This window comes from Octopus bimaculoides, chromosome Z (genome assembly GCF_046866305.1).
Source record: "Octopus bimaculoides isolate indiv1 chromosome Z, ASM4686630v1, whole genome shotgun sequence".
Classification (NCBI taxonomy): domain Eukaryota; kingdom Metazoa; phylum Mollusca; class Cephalopoda; order Octopoda; family Octopodidae; genus Octopus; species Octopus bimaculoides.
This window is the reverse complement of record NC_142944.1, coordinates 49,364,988-49,385,175: the sequence shown is the minus strand read 5'-3', so window position 1 is coordinate 49,385,175 and position 20,188 is coordinate 49,364,988. Positions and strand designations below refer to the sequence as shown.

Sequence of the window (20,188 nt, the reverse complement as noted above, 5' to 3'; positions counted from 1 at the left end):
ATATATATATATATATATATATATATATATAAGCACGGGTCTACGAATTTTTTTAAGGGAGTTGGGTGGGAGCCAGGGTCGATTACGTTCATCTAGAATAAACTTGAAAAAATCGAGCTGATCTCACAACCAGCGTGTAGTCTGGCCCTAGCTCCCTCGGGTTATTACCTGTACGATCCATGAAAAGGTAAAAGCTGCAGTGAAGGAGTTCTTCACCTTGAAAGGCAAGAATTGGTATGAGGGTGGGATCAAAGAACTGGCAGAAAGATGGATGTAGATGGTGCAACACGATGGCCTGCTTTTTGTTGTAACTTGATGAATAAAGTAAATAAGTTACGAAAATATTACAAAACTTAGGACTCAATACAATATACAGGGTGTCCACAAAGTTTGGCTACATGGAGTAAATAAAATCATAACATAAACAATTAAATATAAGAAACAATAATATCTTAAAGTATGTGTTAATCCTCATGTACCCAGACTTTGTGGACACCTTGTGTATCATTATTTACATTATTTACATTTGACGGATATTTGTCCTCATCTTGTTTGTTGTTAACACAAGCATAGAAAAATGGATGCTTGAATTAACAACGAACAAGATGAGGACAAATATCCGTCAAATGTAAATAATGTAAATAATGTAAATAATGTACATAATTCCTCATCTCTTAAATATAGAACTGTAACATATATCATATTATCATGTAATCTCAGCAATGTCAACGACCATGGATGCTATGCTTTAAGGTCTTCCTCTCGACACTGTTTATAGAACAGTTCTGATCTTTTTTTGTGGTGTTGCGGGATCTCGCAGACTATTATGTCCATGGTAGTCTCACCCAGTCACACTTCACCGCATCTTACATCTACGCTCACAATCTGCTCATTTGTGCCACGAAGGTGATCACAAGTCAGGGACTGACATTGTCGTCGATGTCAATCCCTGAATAACACACTGGATAACGAAAGTCTATTGTAAGGTTTCAGGTTATGTTTCTGGTCTAAATATAAATTCTTCCTTACTTTCTACGAGTTACGTGGTCATTTGTACGACTGTCTATTCATCTCTTCTCCGACTAAACTTTTAAAAACTACTGCAAAATAGACCGAAAGAATAAGTACCGGGTTAAGAAAAAAAAAAAAAAGAAGTAAAATAAATGAAGTGGCTGTGTGGTAAGTAGCTTGCTTACCAACCACATGGTTCCAGGTTCAGTCCCACTGCGTAGAACCTTGGGCAAGTGTCTTCTACTATAGTCTCGGGCCGACCAAAGCCTTGTGAGTGGATTTTGTAGACGGAAACTGAAAGAAGCCCGTCGTATATATGTATGTGTATCTATGTGTTTGTGTGTCTGTGTTTGTCCCCCAACATCGCTTGACAACCGATGCTGGTGTGTTTACGTCCCCGTAACTTAGCGCTTCGGCAAAAGAGACCGATAGAATAAGTACTAGGCATCCAAAGAATAAGTCCTGGGGTCGATTCTCTCGACTAAAGGTGGTTATCCAGCATGGCCGCAGTCAAATGACTGAAACAAGTAAAAGAGAAATAAGTCCTGTGGCTCAATCTGTTCGACTAAAACTTCTTCAAGGTGGTGTTCTAGCATGGCCGTATTCAAATAACTGAAACAAATCAAAGAAAAAACGGTTTTGTTGATAGATATTTTTAGGGATGATTTCGCAAGATTAAGTGCATATCTACAGCTCGGTGGTTTTGGCCATAACTTGCAAAGCATTATTATTGATACATCAAGGGCGGTGAGCTGGTAGAATCGGTAGCACGCCAGACAAAAAGCTTAGTGGCAATTCATCTATCTTTACGTTAAAGGTTCAAATTTCGTTCGGGATGAGCACTGTGGTCAACGTAATCGACTGGCTCCCACCCAACTCCCTTAAAACATTTACAGATGAGTGCTTTTTCTAGAAAGAATTATTATTGTTGTACCAATGGTGTATAAGCGTCTTTGTTAAGCGTGGAGTGCCAAGTTTTCGCATGGCTCATCCCAAACTTACGCTACGCAGAAACAAGTGTGCTTTCCAACCACATGAGTAAGTGTCTTCTGCTATAGCTACGGGCCTAACCGATATATTATGAGCGGATTTGGTTGACGGAAACTGTGTGGACGTACGTCGTGTGTATGTGCGTGTGATGTGTGTGTGTGTGTGTGTGTGTGTGTATGTGTGCATGTGTAAGTGTGTTTTGTGTGTATGTGTGTGTGTGTGTGTGGTACGTTTTGGTGTTTGTGTTTGCTCTCCACTACCGCCTCACAACTGGTGTTGCTTTGTCTACGTTCTCATAACTTAGCAGTTCGGTAAGAAGAGTTCGATATAATAATTACCAGGCATTTAAAGAAAAGTACTGCAGTGAGTTTGTTCGAGTAAACCCATTAAAACTGTGCCCCAGTATGGCCGCAATCTAATGACTGGAGCAAATAAAAGATAAAAGATATGCATTCATGTACATACATACATACATGTATATATATAAATAAGATAATGGCACAACAATGCACCAATATTTACTGGAAATAGCAGTCGATAATATACGACACTATAGTAAAGCTTCACTGTATATTTATATGCTAGCAATCATGTTAGTGGGCAGCGAACATAAAAGTTTCATCTTATCTGTAGGAAGAACATCAAATAAATGTACAACCCAGATGTGGATAATCTAGGACCTAGGTTTCGAACTTTCCAAATTACTTTTGTAAACGTAAATCTAGGTTCACCTAGACAAAATCTCAAATGTCGCTACATCAACGGCAGTATATACTCGTCTGAAACGTCTATCTGTTAACAGACCAAGAACAGTGAAAAAGGTTTCAAAGAATAAAATGATTAAATAGTGCTCTACCGTAGTGTTGCTTCGCAGTAAAACAAAACACGATCAGGTTAAAGTATAAATAAGATAGTGGTACAACAATGCGCCAATATTTACTGGAAACAGCTGTCGATAATATACGACGCTATAGTAAGTCTTCACTTATATATATATATATATATATATATATATATATATATATATATATATATAAGAATTTAAGGATTGGAGAAAACGCATGTTATAATTGCATACTTTATTCCTACATATGTTTCAAAGGATTACAACCTGTGTGATCCATAGGGATCTTTGATATTAAAATTGTAACCTTCTCATCAGGGAAAGCATGGGAATCATCTTAAACGTAAGACATTATGACCGATTATGAAAACAATAGATGGATAAGGTTATGACTTGATTCATCTATTGTTTTCATAATCGGTCATAATGTCTTACGTTTAAGATGATTCTCATGCTTTCCCTGATGAGAAGGTTACAATTTTAATATCAAAGATCCCTATGGATCACACAGGCTGTAATCCTTTGAAACATATGTAGGAATAAAGTATGCAATTATAACATGCGTTTTCTCCAATCCTTAAATTCTTAAATATACTCAAATAACCAAAATTTCAAGGAGTTCCTGCCTTAAAAACAGGAACTAAACCACAGTTATTTTGTGTTCTTTGCTACATTGGTTTCTATTAACCCATTTATTCTATCAGAAGAATTTTTATTCATTAAGATAGAAGAAATACACATAATTATATATATATATATATATATATATATATATATATATATATATATATATATATATATATATATATATGTGTGTGTGTGTGTGTGTGTGTGTGTGTGTGTGTGTGTGTGTGTGTGTAGGTTTTCAACATACAGGATACTCCATTATAATTTTTTTAGCAAATTTTTCATCAGTACTAGAGACTAAAATACATTACTTCTTTTGCTATTCCACACACACACACGCATACATACAGGTGTGTATGTGTGTGTATGCATGCTTGTGTATACATAATTACACGTATGATATAATAAATGTATCTATATATACGTCTCTAACACACTCATTGTTTACTTGTCGATTCCATTTCCTTTGTTGTTAGAAGTGAGAGACTAATTTTCGCAATATTGCAAAACGGCCATGAGATACACGCACGTCTACACATATACACACGCATAAAACGCACCCACATATACACTCAGTACGTACACATGTTCGTACGTACGTACTTAGTGTATATATGTATGTATGTGTTATGTATGAATATATATATTTGGGAATAGATAAATGGAGAATGAGACAGACATTCAGATTTCTACATCTGTGTGTGTGTATTGATTAATAGATAGGCAGGTAGACAGGTAGATAGATAGATAGATAGATAGATAGATAGATAGATAGATAAATAGATAGATAGATAGACAGACAGACAGACAGACAGGTAGGTAGGTAGGTAGATAGATAGATAGATAGATAGATAGATAGATAGATAGATAGATAGGTAGATAGATAGACAGACAGACAGACAGACAGACAGACAGACAGATAGCTGGGTGGATGGATGGCTGGATGGATGGAGGGATAGGTAGATGGATGGATGGGCAGGGGAGTAGGTTAATATTACGTTTATAAATGTTTATATAAATATCTAACTAGGCGTTTTATGTCGTCTATCTCTCTCCTTGTATACATATGATGTATGTGTGTGTGTGTGTGTGTGTGTGTGTGTGTGTGTGTGTGTGTGTGTGTGTGTGTGTGTGTGTTGTGTGTATGTATATATGCATGCATGTATTTATATATGATAAAGTGAAGGAAAGTGTGTGAGGAAGACGAGGGTGAAAAGGAAGGAGAAAAGGAGAAAGAAACCGAACAGAGAGAAAGAGAAAGAGTGAGAGGAGAAGGTGAAAGAGGAGGAAGAAGAAAATAGAAAATATGAAAAAGAAAAAGAAGAGGAGGAGGAGGAAGAGAGAAGGAAAGGCGTAGGTGAAGGATAAAAATATATGGAACAAGGAATGGCACCTGAAGGAAATCGAGATAAATAGGAATGCATAATGGAAAGTTACTTCTAACTAACGGATTTCGTTTTAATTTGCTGAAGGCTATGCCAAGCAAGTCTCAATCTCACCAGGAGCAGTACGACCTTATGTCGGCTTGGCCATTAGATTGAATAATGCTATGTCGAAATTCCCACATGTAGAGATTTATGTTGGATGGAAGGGAAAAATGTTGTCTTTTACTCTGGAGGAATCTGTTCGTTCGTTGGTTAGAATGATAGGGTTTGTACGTTCGATGAAAATTGTGGAAGAATTTTCATGTACCGCGAACAAACAAACAAAAAAAAAATAAATAAATAAATAAATAAAACAAAATGTCCGTCAAGAAATCAACAAAACCAATGTTGTTAAAGTAAAGGAATTTGAGATTCAGGCAATTGTAATAATAGAGATTCGAAAGGCGTAAAATGTTGACGTCACCGTCATCGTTGTCATCGTCATCATCATCGTCGTCGTCGTCGTCGTCGTCATTGTCATCGTCGTTATCACTGGATGGTAGTGGTGGTGTTGATAGTTGGCAGCTGATGGTGTTGTTATCCATCCATATATCAACAGACAGTGGAGGCGCAATGGCCCAGTGGTTATGGCAGCGGATTCGCGGCCATAGGATTGCAGTTTCGATTCCCAGACCGGGCGTTGTGAGTGTTTATTGAGCGTAAACACCTAAAAGCTCCACGAGGCTCCGGCAGGGGATGGTGGCGAACCCTGCTGTACTCTTCCACCACAACTTTCTCTCACTCTTACTTCCTGCTTCTGTTGTGCCTCTATTTCAAAGAGTCAGCCTTGTCACACTCCGTGTCACGCTGAATATCCCCGAGAACTACATTAAGGGTACACGTGTCTGTGGAGTGCTCAGCCACTTGCACGTTAATTTCACGAGCAGGCTGTTCCGTTGATTGGATCAATTGGAACCCTCGACGTCGTAAGCGACCGAGTGCCAACAACAACAACATCAACAGACCAATGTCGTAGTCTCCGCTGCCGCCGCACTGCCGTCGTCGAGGTTGTCACTACATGGTAGTAGTGGTGGTGGTGACGATGGTTCCGGTGGTGATCCTGGTGTTGTTGTTGTTGGCGGTGATGGTGCCGTTGCTATTTTGTGTATTGGCTTCCATGTCATTAGTATTGCTGCAGATTCTGTTGGTGACCACGAGGTTTGCTTGATGTTGTAGTTTCAATACATAGACACAGGTGTGGCTCTGTGAGAAGAAGCTTGCTTCCCAACCACATGCTTCCGGGCTCAGTTTCACTGCGTAGTACCTTGGTCACCAACAGAATCTGCAGAATGTTAGCCAATAAAATAACCACGCAACCGCAAGCAATAACAACAGCACCATCAAGTGCCTTCCACTATAACCGCGGCCAGATCAAAGCCTTGTGAGAGGATTTGGCAGACGGAAACTGAAAGAAGCCTGTCGTACATGTGTGTGTGTGTGTGTGTGTGTGTGTGTGTGTGTGTGTATCTTTATACTCTTACTCTTTTTTACTCTTTTACTTGTTTCAGTCATTTGACTGTGGCCAAGCTGGAGCACCGCCTTTAGTCGAGAAAATCGACCCCAGGACTTATTCTTTGGAAGCTTAGTACTTATTCTATCGGTCTCTTTTGCCGAACTGCTAAGTTACGTGGACATAAACACACGCATATACATATGTAGGTATACGAATACACATACATACGTACAAACTCATACATATAGACGATTAGCTGCCACACAGTTTCTTATTTCTTTATTGCCCACAAGGGGCTAAACATAGAGGGGACAAACAAGGACAGACAAAGGGATTAAGTCGATTACACGACCCCAGTGCGTAACTGGTACTTAATTTATCGACCCCGAAAGGATGAAAAGTAAAGTCGACCTCGGCGGAATTTGAACTCAGAACGTCACGGCAGACGAAACACCGCTAAGCATTTCGCCCGGCGTGCTAACGTTTCTGCCAGCTCGCCGCCGTTTCTGCCAGCTGCCACACAGTTTCTGTCAAGCAAATTCACTCACAAGACCCGGGGTTATAGTAGAAGACATTTGCTCGAAGTTCCACTCGGGGAGACTGAACTTAAAATCATGTGCTTACAAAGCGAACATCGTAACCACATAACGTTGCCCACGCCTATGTGTGTGTGTATGTATGCGCGCGCATCATGATTTTAGGCTTTAAAGTATTTTAACTTTAGTTCACGCGAGTTACGTAAAATGTATAGCATATTGTATTCCAATATCAGTGGCAATTCTTTACGATTTATATAAATGTGTAATTCCATAAACAGAATTTCCGTGATACGAAAGTACCGGTAAAACAATTAAAGTGCTGCAGAATCAAATCAGAGGAATTGTATTAGCAATCAGTATTGACAACTCTTAAGCATTAGCCAGCGAAAAAAACATATTATAGTAGCGCTGTTCACTCAGTAGGGCCGTTATCCGACTTTATCTCCGATGAGTGTTCATTATGTAAGCGACACGCAGCACGTGATAAAGATGATGGCCGTCAAATTATATTACATATCAGCGTGTGTGGTGGAGTTTTATTTACTCCATCTTGTTTTCTACGTATGCATGTATGTATGCGTGTGTGTGTGTGTGTATATGTATGTGTGTGGGTGAGAGAGAGAGAGAGAGAACACGTGTAGCTTAGTGGTTAGGGTATTCGGGTCAAGATTGTGGGGTCATGAGTTTGATTGCTGGCGCATTGTACGCTTGAGCAAGACACTTTATTTCATGTTGTTCCGGTTCATTCCGCTGACAAAAATGAGTAGTACCTGTATTTAAAAAGGCCAGCCTTGTCACATTGAGTGTCACGCTGAATCTCCCTGAGAACTACATTAAGGCTACGCATGTCTGTGGAATGCTCAGCCACTTGTATGTTAATTTCAAGGGCAAACTCTTCTGTTGATCGGATCAACTGGAACCCGTGTCATCGTAACTGACGCAATACCAGCTTATATATATATATATATATATATATATATATATATATATATATATATATATATATATGTTAATTCTCTAAATGAAGTATTAACAATAACTGCACGATAAAGTGTAGTATATTGCCACTTAAGTGTGGCTGACCCCTAGGGGTGGATGTTACTGTTGCTTTTAGCCCCAGGAGGACATCTCCTCCAGCTGGCTTATCGACACACGACTGTGTCCTGTTTGCCAAGGGAGTTATCCCTCTCACCACGGCCAGCAGCACGAACGTATCCGGATTTCAGGGTTATTTCCCTTCGTCGGCGTTCGACAGCCGATGACCTTGGTGAGAGAGAAAAACCTGGCAAATCTTATATCTTCTTTTCCAGTGGCATTCTTCACTGATATTGAAAAGGTGAAAACAAGCAATGTTAATTCTCTAAATGAAGTATTAACAGTAACTGCACGATAAAGTGTAGTATATTGCCACTTAAGTGTGGCTGACCCCTAGGGGTGGATGTTACTGTTGCTTTTAGCCCCAGGAGGACATCTCCTCCAGCTGGCTTATCGACACACGACTGTGTCCTGTTTGCCAAGGGAGTTATCCCTCTCACCACGGCCAGCAGCACGAACGTATCCGGATTTCAGGGTTATTTCCCTTCGTCGGCGTTCGACAGCCGATGACCTTGGTGAGAGAGAAAAACCTGGCAAATCTTATATCTTCTTTTCCAGTGGCATTCTTCACTGATATTGAAAAGGTGAAAACAAGCAATGTTAATTCTCTAAATGAAGTATTAACAGTATTAACAGTATTAACAGTATTAACAGTCGTGTGTCGATAAGCCAGCTGGAGGAGATGTCCTCCTGGGGCTAAAAGCAACAGTAACATCCACCCCTAGGGGTCAGCCACACTTAAGTGGCAATATACTACACTTTATCGTGCAGTTACTGTTAATACTTCATTTAGAGAATTAACATTGCTTGTTTTCACCTTTTCAATATCAGTGAAGAATGCCACTGGAAAAGAAGATATAAGATTTGCCAGGTTTTTCTCTCTCACCAAGGTCATCGGCTGTCGAACGCCGACGAAGGGAAATAACCCTGAAATCCGGATACGTTCGTGCTGCTGGCCGTGGTGAGAGGGATAACTCCCTTGGCAAACAGGACACAGTCGTGTGTCGATAAGCCAGCTGGAGGAGATGTCCTCCTGGGGCTAAAAGCAACAGTAACATCCACCCCTAGGGGTCAGCCACACTTAAGTGGCAATATACTACACTTTATCGTGCAGTTACTGTTAATACTTCATTTAGAGAATTAACATTGCTTGTTTTCACCTTTTCAATATCAGTGAAGAATGCCACTGGAAAAGAAGATATAAGATTTGCCAGGTTTTTCTCTCTCACCAAGGTCATCGGCTGTCGAACGTCGACGAAGGGAAATAACCCTGAAATCCGGATACGTTCGTGCTGCTGGCCGTGGTGAGAGGGATAACTCCCTTGGCAAACAGGACACAGTCGTGTGTCGATAAGCCAGCTGGAGGAGATGTCCTCCTGGGGCTAAAAGCAACAGTAACATCCACCCTAGGGGTCAGCCACACTTAAGTGGCAATATACTACACTTTATATATATATATATATTCTTTTAATCTTTTGCGCGGTTCAGTCATTTGATTGCATCCATGTTGGAGTCCCACCTTAAAGGGTTTTAGTCGAAGAAATCGATTCATAAACACACCGAAAGCGTTGGTGGTGTGGGGGACAAACACAGACACAAAACACACACATAAATACACACACACACACACACACACACACACACACAAACACATATATACGACGAGATTCTTTCAGTTTCCGTCTTCAAATCCACTCACAAGGCTTTGGTCGGCCCAAGGCAATAGAAGACACTGAACCCAGATCCATGTGGCTGGGGAGCAAGCTTCTTACCACTCAACCACGCGCCTATATATATATATATATAATACAAAATAATATATGCATGTATACACACATATATGTATATACTTTCATCTACATGTGTATATAGATGCATATCAGGGTACAGGACGTTAGAACAATGAACTACAGACAACGGAACGAACACATAGGAAAACAGAAAGCCACTTGGAATTATTCATCAGCTGCCTCTATTCTAACTCGACGTTTCGAAGATAAGGCAGGACGTACTCCAGAATAGTCTCTTCCTGAGTAGTGGATCAACCAACTAAACAGAGGATTCCAAGGTGGCAAACGTAAACCAAGACAGGAAAAATTGGACAGTGAAAACAACATAAAAAAGCCGTACGGCCAAACGCGAATCTGATGTAGAACGCTAGTAGTTCGTCTTGCCTTCACAGCGGCTGGAGTGAAAACAAAGTTGACCACAGGTCACACGACAGCAGAGAGGATGGTGGAGGGAGAAAGTGGAACAAGGAGGAAGAAACAGGAGTGTATAGCAGTGAAGTAGAAGTTAGAATAACAGAAAGAAGCAGAGCGAGACGGGGAGATGGGTAAGAAGAAAAATAGATAGGTAGATAGAGGGATAGATAGAAAGATAGAGGAAGACAGATAAATAAATAGATAGATAGATAGATAGATAGATAGATAGATAGATAGAGTCACGTCAGAATAATAAAGTACAGTCTTACTTGCAAAATGAACGTGTGCTTTCAATGATGTAATAATACAAAAAATATATATGCATGTATACACACATATATGTATATACTTTCATCTACATGTGTATATAGATGCATATCAGGGTACAGGACGTTAGAACAATGAACTACAGACAACGGAACGAACACATAGGAAAACATATATATATATATGGATAGATAAATAGATAGATAGATAAATAGATAGATAGATAGATGGATAGATAAAATATATTTAAGATTCAGTTGAATTAGGTACTTAAATTGAGGCACCAATCTAGCCTAAGATATGCATTATTCTCTAAATTCATTCTGCCACAAATATAACAAGGAAACAATGTAAATATTTTGGTTTCTCGTATTGATATAAATTTACTAAAAGTGTTTTATTCTTTATGTTGGAAATTTATATGGTCATCTACTGAGGAGAGCCGTTTCTTTCAAATTAATGTAATATTTTCATTGATCGATTAAATGGAGCTGCTTGAAACGGGCGTAATGTATTGATACCTGGACATCCTTGTTACTTGTTTGCATTTTGCTGATAGATTGACAGATGTTACTTGTTTCAGTTATTGGACTGCAACCATGTTGAATTACTACATCGAAGGTTTTTAGTCGCATGAATTAACTCTAGTACTTATTTTTTTAAAGCCTAGTACATATTCTACCCGTCCCTTTTACTGAACCGCCAAGTTACAGTGATATAAATACACCAACATCGGTTGACAAACAGCTGTAGTGGAAGAAACACAAACACAGACACACACGCACACATACACAGGCACTCAGGCAACACAAACACACACATATATACATATGCAACATGCTTCTTTCAGTTTCCGCCTACCAGATCCCTTCACAAGACTTTGGTTAGCCTGGGGCTGTAACAGAAGACATTTGTCGAATGTGCCACGCTGTGGGACTGAACCCGAAATAGTTAGGAAGAAAACGTCTTGCCACGCAGGAACGTAACGTGTATGTGCGCGCGCGCGCGTTCTATGCGTGTGCATGTGTGTGTACGTGTGTGTGCGTACCAGTGTGTGTGTGAATGCGTGTGTGTGTATGTGTGTGCGTGTGTGTGCGTGAGTGTGCATGTGTGCGTGTGTGTTTGTGCATAAATAAATGTATATATATATATATATATATATAAATATATATATATATATATGTCTGTATTATGTATGTATGTATGTATGTTAGTGTGTATTTATGTATTAATATATCTAAGTCACGATATATCTCTATATCTCACAATATTCAGCTAATCCGGTGATACTCATAAAAAGAAACTCCTTAATTTATCGTTCTACAAAACATTTTATCATAATATATTTTTCTCTTTATTTCACGTATGTGTATGTATGTATGTATGTATGTATGTATGTATGTATGTATGTGTGTGTGTATGTATGTACACTCGCGCTCGCGAGTAACCGAAATATAATGCATTATACGAACACATTCTGCAGGCAAATTTCCCTCTTATGCTGGGCGTGGTGCAAAGTGATTATGGCAATAAAAAATTTGAAATGAAAGATTTTGATGGCATTGCTGTTAGAATTTCTTGTTTAAGCATTTGAACAAAGCGTTTTACTTTACCGTTTAAAGCCGAATTGAAAACAGATGATGCCAATCAAATGCTGAATGCTCACTTGGCTGCAAAATTGCTTAAATTTGGACAATATAAACTGAATTTAACTGTCGAATATAATCATTTTCATTGTATGACGATATCAACCAGATTATCCGACGTTGTTATACACCGACGATCGCGATGTTCTTCCTAGCATTGTTGTAGTGTTCAAACGATGTCATCCCTCTGGCTAGGTGGGCAGGCTGACATCTCCCATCCACCACCCGGATGGAATGCCTGTCCATCGCAGAGTTACCCAACTACAGAGAGTCGAGAGGAGAGAAATGTGAAATGAAGTATTTTCCTCGAGGGTACACCCGCCGGTCTTGGAATCGAAATCGATTATTACAGAGAGTCCATAAACAACGAAAATTTTACGGACAGTTATTAATGTTTCATTAGTAATGTTGATGTCAACGTAACATAGGAAACGTTGAGAATGAATCAATGACAATAATTTGCATTTTATCGTGAAATGTCCAGCATGCACCATACCCCCCCCCCCCCCACACACACACAAGGTGGCGAGCTGGCAGAAACGTTAGCATGCCGGGTGAAATGCTTAGCAGTATTTCGCCTGTCTTTACGTTCTGAGTTCAAATTCCGCCGAGGTCGACTTTGCCTTTCATCCTTTCGGGGTCGATTAAATAAGTACTAGTTACGCACTGGGGTCGATATAATCGACTTAATCCCTTTGTCTGTCCTTGTTTGTCCCCTCTGTGTGTAGCCCCTTGTGGGTACTAAAGAAATAACGCACACACACACACACACACACACACACACATACACACACAAACCCCCACACACAAGCAGTTGTTGTCATGGTCCAGATATTTTGGGCTGTCTTTTATCATTTTAATTACTTGTTCTAGTCATTGGATTGTGGCCATGCTGAGGCACCGCCTTGAAAGGTTTTTGTTGAATAAATCGAGCCCAGGACTTCTTTTTCATTTTATTTATTCCAACAGTCTCTTTTGCCAAAACCAGTTGTCAAGTAATGGTGGAGGGATAAACAGAAATACACACACACACACACAAACACACATACACGCACACACAAACACACACACACACACACACACACACACACATAAACACACACGCACACACACAAACACATACACACACACACACACACACACACACACACACACACACACACACACACACACACACACACACACACACACACACACACACACACACACACATTTTGACTCAGTGGCATGAGGTCATCGTGGACCGAATGAAAGAAATGAATCGTAGTTATGGCTCCCGATGGAAAATGCCATCGAATATAGATGTCTGTCTTCCATACAGCTTCCGTCTACGAAATCTTCCACCCAAAAGTCATTGGCCAACTTGTGGCTATAATAGAAGACACTTGCCCAAGGAACTGCACCTTGGAACTGAACACAAAACTACATGGTTATGAAATTTATATATTTTCGTTGATCAACTGACTATTTGAACGTCACGTTGCTCTTCGTTGACGAAAATACGGATACAGTAAAGTTTGTTATTTCATAGGCATATTTTTAATGGAATCCATATTTTCCCAATGCAATCTTTAGCTAAATGTATTAAAGACAAAGCTATGACACTCTAACTTGCGATAAAAAAAACCTCGTTTTTGTGACATTTTAAACCATAATTTTGTAAACTAATTTTGATTAGATATTATTTCTAAAATTATTTATCTATAATTATTACATTATTATGTTTTCCTTCTTCCTTTAATTTTGCTTCCATTTCTTGTCGAGTGTCATCCCGAAACCCAGGTATTATAGGTTGCAATGCGATCTTCTTAAGTATACAACCATAGTTTTTACCAGATATATTGATATGCTGGATATAACTTTACTACAGCGCCTATATTCGATGTCATTTTCCCATAGGAACCGTAACTACGAGTCATTTCTTTCATTCGGGCCGTGCCACAGTGACCTTTTGCTATGGAGTTAAATTTTTTTTTTTCTTTTGGAATATTTTCACAATAATTATTCTATAAAAATTGGTCTGCAAAATTTATAAATTCCTGTGATTATTATTGCATCACGATTTATCGATTATTATTTTAAATGCTTCATCTTCACTATTTAGTTTCTCCGGCCAACCATTATCGACGAATTGATGAATTCGGATAATATCGATATCAGATTTGATGTTTGATTCGATTTATATTTTTCAGTGATAACCAGCATTCCATCGTGATTTTTATTAATGATTTGGTTCATTTCGAATCCAGATGGAATATGATTTTTATGATTTTCCCCCAAATTGCAATCATGTCCGATCGGCAGTTTTGATAACATGTCAGCATTTTCGTGTTGCTTCGACCATTTATATCGTATAGTACCGTATCTTATAATATCGGTTTCAAATTTTGGCAGAAGGCCAGCAAGTTCAGGGGAGTGGGGAGCCGATTACATTGTTCAACTAGTACTTATTTCATCAACCCCGTAAAGATGAAAGGCAAAGTTGACCTTAATTAAGACGGACGAAATAAAGCTAAGCATTTTATCCGGCGAATCGTATATCATAATAGCATCGCCCAACGCTGTAGCCTCTGAGATACGTGTGTTGGTATATATTTATCCGGTGAAAATATCTGTATGCATTCGCGACTTCTTATCGGTGATTAAATCAAAATAGCGTCCATGTAGGAATCGATTGAATTTATGTAGAGCCTATATAATAAGCAATATCATTTTATTTATTCGCAGATATCGCCATTGATTGACGTTTACCTCCATTTTCAAATTGTGTCAGAACCACTCTAGCACTGACTGACAATGAATCTATAGCTAAAATTAGTGGTAAATTTTCATTGTAAAGTGTGAATTTTGTACCCTCAATAATTTGTTATTTCAATCTGTAAAATATTTTGTGATAATCAACCGACTATTTGAATGACACGTTAAATAAATAAAGACACAGTAACGTTTGTTATTTCGTATTTTTAATGGAATCGATATTTTTTTCCATGCAATCTTTAGTTAAATGTACTAATAGTAAAGCCAAGATAAACTAACTTGCGAAAAGAAAAGAAAACGTCGTTTTTACATTTTAAGACATAATTGTGTAAACTGATTAGATATTACTTCTAAAATTTTTATCTATAATTATTACACTATTATGTATTTTTCTTTTTCCTTCAATTTTGTTTCCATTTCTTTCCGAGTGTCTTCCCGACACCTATATATATATATATATATATATATATATATATATATATATATATATATATATATATATATATATAGTTGAGGTGTGTTCTGTTAAGAAATACAAGAGTATTTAACAGTACAAATAGAACTTGTTCACACTTAGAATTCCCAAATAATCGGTAGTATTCTTATGGAATGCTACTAATTCTAGTCTTAGGTATTCCTCGTGTGTGAAAATAAAAAGTCAAAAGTCAAAGAGTCAAAAGGAAGAGTAAGTATGGTTAGGCAGCTTTTTAATCACTACCAATGTTTCGATACATACAGATCCTCGTATATACAGGATTTAAAGTTAAGTTTAAATTAAATTATGTAACGATTTACCTGTATTAGATCTATATGTATCTCCTCAGGCGATACTCAGTGAATCGGAAATCCACCACGGAACAAATGAAGCAGCGAAACGAAGCCGGAAGAGCCGCCGACAACAAAACACACACACACACACGCACACACACACACACACACACACACACACACACACACACACACACACACACACACACACACACACACACACACACAAAACGTTGCGTAGTCGAAGTAAATTTTTTTTTAACATTCAACAACAACAGTTCTTTGGAAGGTTCTGTTTTTTTTCTTTCGTTCCTTTAAAAACACATTTAACATTTAAAAATACAAAGTTCTTTTCTTTTGAAACATTCAACATCACAACATTCGTTTTATTCTAAAACATTTAACAACACAAAGTTGTTTTTCCTCTTTTCAATCATTTAACAACACAGTTCTTTTCTTTTTTTTTCTTTTCTTTTTTTTTCTTTTCTTTTAAAAACACATTTAACAACTCAAAGCTCGTTTTCTCTTAAAACATAAAAACATTTACCGGCAACAAAGTTCTTTTCTTTTACCTCTGCAACTTCGGTAACCTGGCTAGCCGCAGTATCCCACTACATCAACTTGCCAGTTTGCTACAGCGCTCCGTGTCTCTCGGTCCGTCTATCTCTCTCTTCAAGCTGTAGCAATCCTGCCGCTTGTGTCCTAGTCTCCCACAGTGCCAGCAACACACACCAGTCATCTCTTCATTCTTCTCACATGGTCAATGACTATTCCCAAGTCCTTCAGCTTCACGGATTTTTCCTCTCTTTGCCTGGAATCCGGAGCTGTAACTCACCCGGAAATTTCCGGTGCTAGATTTGATGTACGACTCAAATTCCAGAGCCCTAGTCAGCGCACCCTGTATAGTACCTGACCGTGTCTGCTTCACTTGGACTTTGAGATTTGCACTGTCCAGAGCATCTATAAATTGTTCCTTCAAAAGAAGAGACAAGAGGTTGGGGGTAGCTGTAGGTTAGGCTTTATGCACCGTGCTTTCCAAGTCCTGGGCAAGCTGCTATAGGGGCTCCCCTCTAGACACGGGTGCGGAAACGTGCCCTGTACATTTCACTCTGGCACATAGTGCCATATTTCCTCTGGAGAACTTCAACCTGCACCGAGTAACAACCCCCTGTCTACTTCTGACAGCTGGCCCAGCACCTTCAGTGCTGTCCCCTTCAAACTGGTGGTAAGCTGAACAGCTCTTTGCCCCTCGTCCCAATCGTTCTGGTCAGCCAGTAACTCAAACTGGATTCGGTAGGCCTCGCAAGATACTTTGCCATCGAACTACTGTGGCTTCCTTCTAAAGGGGACTACGCAGCTACCTTGAACCCCGGGAAACCCGGACCCAGACGTCGGAGCATTACAATATGGCGCAGCAACAGCAACTACTTCTGGCTCAGCAACCAAAAGTATTTTTTGTTGCTGTTATTATGAGTATTATTTTTTGAAGGCACTGCCTGGAATTGAACTCGCAATCTTGGGGTTAGTAGCTCTCACTCTGAATAAATAATAATAATAACATCAGCAAAAAAATACCTTAGGAATGTATGTATGTATGTATGTTTGTGTTTATGTATTCATTCTTTGATTCTTGTATTCTTTCACGATTTTTAGTCATCTGAGTGCGACCATGCTGGAGCACAACCTTAAAGTATTTTAGTCGAAGAAATCGACCCCAGAACTAGTTCTAAGTAAGCCTTGTACTTATTCTATCGGGATCTTTTGCTGAACCACTAAGTTAGATAAAATATAAACACACCAGAATCGGTTGTCAGGTATCCAATGGTATGTATTTGAATCGAGGTATCCAGTGGCATGTATATGAAGAAGAAAGTCAAGGGTATATTAAATACGATGCAACATAAATTAATGATTTATTAGAATTATCTCCGGCTCTAGATGATATGTCATAATTATATGTATATTGTATATATATATGTGTTTATTTGTGTACGCATGTATACATGTCTGTGTGTGTGTGTGTGTGAGTGCGTGTCTATGTGCCCTTGCGTGAGTGCGAGTGTATGTGTGCTTGCGTGTGTATGTGTGCTTGTGTGTATGTGTGTAATAATAATAATAATAATAATAATAATAATAATAATAATAATAATGATAATAATGATAATAATAATAATAATAATAATAATAATAATAATAATAATAATAATAGGAGTGGCTGTGTGGTAAGTAGCTTGCTTACCAACCACATGGTTCCGGGTTAAGTACCACTGCGTGGCATCTTGGGCAACTGTCTTCTACTATAGTCTCGGCCGACCAAAGTCTTGTGAGTGGATTTGGTAGACGGAAACTGAAAGAAGCCCGTCATATATATGTAAATGTATATATATATATATATATATATATATATATATATATATGTGTGTGTGTGTGTGTGTGTGTGTGTGTGTGTGTGTGTGTGTGTGTGTGTGTGTGTGTCCAACATCGCTTGACAACCGATGCCGGTGTGTTTACGTCCCCATAACTTAGCGGTTCGGCAAAAGAGACCGATAGAATAAGTATTAGGCTTACAAAGAATAAGTCCTAGGGTCGATTTGCTCGACTAAAGGCGGTGCTCCAGCTTGGCCGCAGTCAAATGACTGAAACATGTAAAAGAGTAAAAGAGTAATAATAATAATAATAATAATAATAATAATAATAATAATAATAATAATAACAATGAATACCCTGATGCAGTACCAGGCAGTGGCTCTCATGACTTCTGAAATGAATGGAAGTGTTATCATGTACATTGTTTTGTCTTGGTATACAAGATGGGCTACAGCAAATATTCTGCTCAATACCACAGAATTGCTTGTCAGTTGTTTGACCTTAACCAGTTGAGCATGTCCCTTGGTGGCTGACGATATGTGCATCTCTGATCATGAGCAGAAGTAGTGGGGGAGGATCATAGCCATATGTTGAGAGGAATTCTTTGGGGTTTGGATAATTCACCTTTGGAAACATGGGTGTTTCATTTCTTAAACAAACCTTTTGAGTGGGATGGGCTATTCGACCCGAAGAAAATTCTAACCAGACCCCACCTGCAAGGTCATGTGCTGTTTATCTTGATATGAGATCACCATGTCACGCACATATGGTTGTGGTGCATGTGTCTGGTGTACCCTTATCAGATGGGTAGTTATAATGGGTATAATGGGCTTCGTATATATGTACTCCATTGTCACTTTGATGGCATGTACTGCTCTCTCACTCAATAATAATAACGATGATAATGATAATAATAATAATAATAATAATAGTTTCAAATTTTGCCCTAAGGCAACAATTTAGTGGGAGGGGATGAATCGATTACATCAATCTCAGTCTTCAACTGGTACTTATTTCATCAACCTCGAAAGGATGAAAGGCAAAGTCGACCTCGGTGGAATTTGAACTCAGAACTTGCAGACAGACGAAGCGCCGCAAAGCATTTCACCCGGTCTGCTAACGATTCTGCCAGCATGCCACCTTAATAATGATGAGAAGGAGGATAAGAATAATAAGAATACACCAGGGACGTTTAACACTGCTCCGAAATCTATCCAAAAACTTCGGAAATAAAGACAGTAATGGAACCTAAAATAACTGACAAAATGTTGGACTATACCGGATTAAGTAATACTCATTAAAATTTATTTCTATTTTCCAAATGAAATTATGTATTTTAATTGTGCATCAACTCCACTCGCACAACACGTGTAAACACGCTCGCCACATTACAGTTCAAATCAACGTCAGACCGTCTCCGTCCCCAATCACCATATACAAAGAAATGAAAAATAAATTGAATAATATCTGTATTATTCACCCCAATGATAACAAACAGGAAGTACGTACTTTAAAGTTATTACTCGAAAAGTACGAAAAACTACACATGCAAAACCATTTAACACTAGAAATGAACGGATGGGTACCCTACAAAAATGATGCCCATCGAAATCAAGTGCAGGGCGTTATTTCTCGCATCGCACAAATAAAATTTTTAAAAAAAGCATAAATGGACATGTGAGGTACATATTTCAATCCTACATGCTTATTTTACAGCAGTGCTCTTCTTAAAGAACGAAAACACAACATATGCATATAAAATCTGGAAGAAAAATAACCTAGGTAAAGATTTGGATATAACAACGAACCTTAATAAACTAGCATACATATATTCTCTAAAAAAAAAATCAGAAATAGAAACAGAGCACTTACAAGGGAAAATACATCAAGAAAACGTAGATAGTAACCACACAGCAATGCCAAATAATATCATAAGCACTGGGACTGTAAAATACGAAGACAGACGTAACATGTCCAACAAAAACGAAGTAAACAACGAAAGACAACAAACCCAAATCGTAGGGATGTATAATGATGAGCAAAATGCACCAAACCAGAACATCACAGACAAAAATATGAACGGCAGGGTGGGGAATATGAAATATATTTAAAACCCGGAAACAGTGAAGGCGAAACTAATGATTATTATACTCTAAAAATGAATATAATCAAAGAATTGAAAGCCACAGATCTCAG

At 38.5% G+C, this 20,188-nt stretch overlaps 1 pseudogene; it reads right to left on the bottom strand.

Moving 5' to 3' along the window:
* Window positions 1-16,241: 16,241 nt before the first annotated feature.
* Window positions 16,242-20,188, bottom strand: part of LOC149132241 (uncharacterized) — a 152,617-nt pseudogene continuing 148,670 nt past the window's right edge.